This window comes from Orycteropus afer, unplaced genomic scaffold, assembly GCF_000298275.1.
Source record: "Orycteropus afer afer isolate SDZICR_OR568_19922 unplaced genomic scaffold, OryAfe1.0 scaffold00184, whole genome shotgun sequence".
NCBI lineage: Eukaryota > Metazoa > Chordata > Mammalia > Tubulidentata > Orycteropodidae > Orycteropus > Orycteropus afer.
The window spans coordinates 5,659,163-5,665,037 of NW_006921771.1; the positions used below are offsets into that span (position 1 = coordinate 5,659,163).

General features: G+C 38.6%; 1 pseudogene; it reads left to right on the forward strand.

Moving 5' to 3' along the window:
* The first annotated feature begins 2,197 nt into the window (after positions 1 to 2,197).
* The window catches only part of LOC103202532, a 5,363-nt pseudogene continuing 1,685 nt past the window's right edge, over positions 2,198 to 5,875 (forward strand).

The window sequence follows — 5,875 nt, forward strand, 5'->3', positions numbered from 1 at the left end:
GGCCTGGTTGAGTGGCCGGGCAGCTGGTGGTAGTTATTCCCCATGATGAGACTGGCAATCAACTCCATGGTGGGATCTACCACAAGCAGCTGAATAGCTGCCTTTGGGATATGGTCTGCTTCCTGTATATAAGGAGAAGCCTTGGAAATGGTCTCTAGCCTTTGGCACGCTTGAACCCTGCATGTAGCCGTGTCATTGCTCAGCAGCCTGCTATGCTCTGCCAACTTTTGGTCTTACAGTGGACTTAAGTTAATGGGCTGCCAGGTGGATTGGTAACATCAGGACTGTGCCTTTTTATTTGTCAACCTTGGGGCTTCTCAGCCTCAGCAGCCATTTCTGAGTAAAGAAATGCCTCTAGTTCCAGTGGGCCAGACACAGGAGGCAGAGCTGGACCCCAAAGTTGATGGGGCTTTCACCCAGCCCCTAGAGCCTGGCACTTTGAACTTGGACTTAAAGCCTCCAAATTGTAAGAATAAACTCCTGTTTGTTAAGGCCATCCCATTTGTGGTATATCTCTGTCAGAGCGGCACTGGGTAAACAGAACAGTATCCTGTCAGTTTCTGATAGTAACAACCATTATTAAGCATGCATTTGTGTTTCCTCAAATTACTAACTCATGATGGAATGGATCAACTTTTTAAAAAGTCTACTGGGAAAATTATAGTTAGCATCTGGAATTCTGCGTCTTCTTCAAGGGAATATTTTATATGAAAAAACCAAAACCAAACTCACTGCCATTGAGTAGATTCTGATTCATAGTGACACCCTTTGGGTTTCTGAGGTGGTAAATCTTTACAGAAGTAGATTGTCCAGTCTTCCTTCTGCAGAGTGGCTGGTGGGTTTGAACTTCCAACCTCTGGCTAGCAGTCAAATGCCTTAGGCTGACATTTCTCTAGAAATGATAATTATCTTAATCATTATTGTTACTAGTGTTCAAAACTACAGTTCTTTTCTACAGTTGCTGTTTTCCTTTGCATATAATATTCAGTATATGCTATTTCTATTTCCAACTTTTTAAGGAAGCACCATACCATTTTACAGGATGGTTGTATCATCTTACAGTCCCAGCAGCAGTGTTTGAGAGTTCTGATCTCTCCACCTCCTCACCAACATTTGTTGTCCTCTGTGTTTTTTAATTTTGCTATTAGTACTGGAATGAGATGATATCTCATTGTTGTTTTAATTTGCATCTCTCCAATGGCTAAAAATCACAAGCATTTCTCATATATGCATTATATACAAAGGCAAACAGCAACTGTTAGAAAAGAACTCTAGTAACAACAATGATTAAGATAATTATGATTTCTGGAGAGATGTCACCACTTTTTGTGGCTCAATGTTTCAAGTTGAATAAGATAAAATACTTCCATGTTACTTCTGTTAGTTCAAATCCCAGAACTACCTTTACTTGACTGTATCTGAGTAATAGTTTCAGAAAATTTCAGAAATCAAATTTTATAGACAATTGGCTGCATTAATGGGAATAATCAAAGGATAAGTCTTATGAAAGACTGTGCTCTTCAAGGGTTCAAATATAATGAATTGGAGGGTGTTATGGCACATGAGCTCTAGTGGCACAGTGATTAAGAGTTTGGCTGCTAGCTGCTAGGTTGCAATACAAACCCACCAGCAGCTCTGTGCAAGAAAGATGTGGCAGTTTGCTTCCATAAAGATTTATTTTGACATTTTGTTCTTATATTGTCTTCACAAATTGCTTTAAAGTTTTATCTCTATTTTCCTTAATTTTTTCAGTGTTTTCCTTGATCTGTCTCTCAATCTGTTGAAGGTACCTAAATATAATTCTTTTGACTTCTACATTAGGGAGTTCCAATGCTGCCTCTTCCTCAGGAATGTGTTCTGGGTCTGTATCCTGATCCTTTATTTCTACTGCTATATCTTGCTTCTTTGTGTGGACTGTGATGGTCTGTTGTCTCTGAGATTTTGTGATGTTGTATTTATATTTAATTGGTGATTGCATGTTGGAGCTATTCACGCAAGATTTTCTTTCTTTTTTTTTTTTTTAATGGATGTATCTGAGGAAGCAGGGTACTGTGTTCCTCTATTCACTAGTTGGCAGCACTTATGCACTCATCACCTATCTCTTGGTGGGTGTGATTGAAAAAGAGAGTGGGTGCACAGATCTCTATTAGCTGTTTGTGAAGAGCAGTTAAGAGTGATCAGGCTCATATTGGCTGTCATGTATTATTGGCCTTTTGGTGAAGAAGCAGGTGGTGGCCCTTATTCAGTAGGTGGAGCTGCAGGAGGTACAGGTATGATTGGGTCATATGGGCATGGTTGCTATCTTCCACTCAGTTACAGGAAAACAATAACCAAAAAAAGAAAAAAAAAAAAAAAAGAAGAAAAAAACAAGAAACCTGCAATATCTGGACATAGGGCACTAAAAAAAAAAAACACCAAAAGAGTAAAAACAAGGGGACAAAAAATGCACACCACATAAACAAACAGGAACAATCACCAAAATAAATGAGATAAAATACTTAAAGAAATACTTTAAAAAGGCAAAGGAAATACAAATAGGGGGAAAAAACCCATAATATCTAGGGAGGAGGGAATAAGAGAAAAGAGCTAGAGTAAGAGACTAATGAGGAAAAAAATTGGAAAAAAATGCAGAAAGAAAAACAAGGGATGGGAAGAACCACAAGAAAGGAAAAAAATAAAAATGGGAACCAGGAAAATGGAAAAGAAAAAAAGCCAAAAACTAGAACCTAGGAAGGGAAAAGAGTAAAAATAAAAAAGAAGATGAAGAAAAAAAAGAATAATTTAAAAACAAAGAAAGAAAAAAAATCTGGGGCAGGGCAGGGCAGGGTACCCAGGCTCTGTAGAGCACACAGACTGGGATGGAATACCTCCCGGCCCAGAAGGTGGGTGAAGGTGAGGGATGGCTGCACTTCCATTCACCAAGAGGGTGTGGGGGTATAGGAGTAACAAGGTGAATATTGCACCTTTCCAATCATCAGCCTCCATTATGTCTATGCTGTCCTTAGCAAGCAGAACCTATCATTAGGTCCCTGGAATCTGAATGAGAATGCTATAACTTAAAATATGCAAAATGGCCATTGCTTGTAAACATTCTAAATGGCTGCGCTCTCCTGACAGCTAAAAGTCCTCAGCTACTTTTTCTCCTTCTTTACTGTTTCCCTACTTAGTCATCAGCCACCAGTGTGGTCATTGATGCAGCACTGGCTGGCAGGGCAATTTTTAGGTTAATTCTCAGGTCCAAACACCACTTGGAAATATTCAAACTGTCTGTGCCAACAGGATAGCTGACAGTCCACAGCTCCATTTGTCTCCTTATTCAATGTTTTCATTCAAGTTCCTGTACTAGTTTGTGTTTAATCTGCTTCTGTATCCTTCCTTTCAAAGCTCAGGGCTCCAGGATTATCTTCTGATCTGTGTCAATTGGTTTCTCTTTTCATTGTTGAAGAGAGTCTGTGTAGCTTGCCTGCCTATTCCACCACTTTACCAGAAGTCCTGTTTCCATAAAGATTTACAGCCTCGGAAACCTTGTGGGGCAGTTCTACCCTGCCCTATAAGGTCACTACGAGTTAACAAGACTCCATGGCAGTGGCTTTGATTTTGGTATATCACACGGGGTATGCACTGAAGTTTATATAACATTGCCTGGAAGAAAAAAACTCAAGTTCGATTTTAGTTTGGTTGAGTAAAAAATACTCAAGTCAATTTATCTTATCTTTGTCCTTTGGGAAAAATTAGTCATTAATTTCCAAACAATACATGAAAACATTCTTCCATTGTAAAAAATTCCAACCTTAATCACGACTCCTCTTCTCAATTATTTTCTATGAATTTTCAATGCATTCATGTACTCACAGACATGTAGTCTTCTCAGTGTATATTTGTACTTAAATAAGACAAACTACTTTATAAGAAGTCTTCACTCTACAATGAATATTAGAGATTGTTTCATGTCAGTATGCAGATATTTGCCTTATGCTTTTAAAATATTGCATGTCGTTATTGTTGTTATGTTCCATCAAGTTGTCTCCAACTCATAGCAACCCTATACACAGCACAACAAAACAATGCCCGGTCTTGTGCCAGCCTCACGATCCTTGCTATACCTGAGCCCATCATTGCAGCCACTGTTTGTCCATCTCATTGAGGGCTTTCCCCTTCTTTGTTGACTGTCCACTTTACCAAGCATGATATCCTTCTCTAGGGAATGGTTCCTCCTGACACCATAACAAAAGTAGGTGAGACAAAGTCTGGCCATTCTTGCTTCCAAGGAGCATTCCAGTTGCACTTATTCCAGGACAGATTTGTTACTCATTTTAGCAGACCATGGTACTCTTACCATTCTTCTACTACACCACAACTCAAAAGCACCAAATTTTCTTTGATCTTCCTTATTCATTGTCCAGCTCTCACATGCATAAGAGGCAATTGAAAATTGTATGGATTGGGTTCAGTGCACCTTAGTCTTCAGGGAGACATCTTTGCTTTTCATCACTCGAAAGAGGTCCTTTGCGGCAGATTTGCCCAATGCAATACACCGTCTAATGTCTTGACTGCTGCTTCCATTGGTGTTAATTATAGAACCAAGTAATATGAAGTCCTTGACAACTCAATCTTTTCTCCATTTATTGTGAATCTGTTTACTGGACCAGTTTTGAGGATTTTTGTTTTCTTTATATGGAGGTGTAATCCATATTGCAGACTGTAGTCTTTAATTTTCATCAGTAAGTGCTTCAAGTCATCTTCACTTTCAGCAAGCAATGTGTGTCATCTGTATATTGCAGGTTGTTAATGAGTCTTCTTCCAGTCCTGATGCCATGTTCTTCTTCATATAATCCAGCTTCTCAGAGTATTTTCTCAGTGTACAAATTGAATAAATATGGTGAATTGATACAACCTCGATGCACTCCCTTCTTGATTTTCAAACATGCAGTATCCCCTTGTTCTGTTCAAATGATAACCTCTTGATCTATATACAGGTTCTACATGAGCACAATAAAGTGTTCTGGAATTCCCATTCTTCTCAATGTTATAACACAATTTGTTATGATCCACACAATTGAATGCTTTTGCATAGTCAATAAAACATAAGTAAACATCTTTCTGGTATTCTTTGCTTTCAGCTAAGATCCATCTGACATCAGCAATGATATCCCTCATTCCATATCCTCTTCTGAATCCAGCTTACATTTCTGGAAGCTCTCTGTCAATATACTGCTGCAACCATTTTTGAATTATCTTCAGTAAGATTTTACTTCCATGTAATATTAATGACATTGTTCTATAACTTCCACATTCTGTGGGATCACCTTTCTTTGGAAGGGGTACAAATATGGATCTCTTCCAGTCAGTTGACCAGGTAGCTATCTTCCAAATCTCTTGGCATAGCAAAGTGAGTGCCTCCAGTGGGGCATCCATTTGTTGAAACATCTCAATGGGTATTCCATCAATTTCTAGAGCCTTGTTCTTCACCAATTCCTTCAGTGTAACTTCAACTTCTTTCTTCAATACCACTGGTTCTTGATCATATGCCACCTCCTCAAATGGATGAACATCAATCAATTCTTTTTGTTACAGTGACTCTGTGTAGTCCTTCCATCTTCTTTTGATGCTTCTTGTATCATTCAATATATTGCCTGTAGAATCTTTTAATATTTCACATCAAGGCTTAATTTTTTTTCTCAGGTCTTTCAGCTTGAGAAATGCTGAATGTGTTCTTCTGTTTGGTTTTCTAACTCCAGGTCTTTGCACATTTCGTTATAGTAATTGGCTTTGTCTGCTCTAGCTGCTCTTTGAAATCTTCTGTTCAGCTCTTTTATCTTGTCATTTCTTCCATTTGCTTTAGCTAATTTCTGCTCAAGGCCAAGTTTCAGAGTCT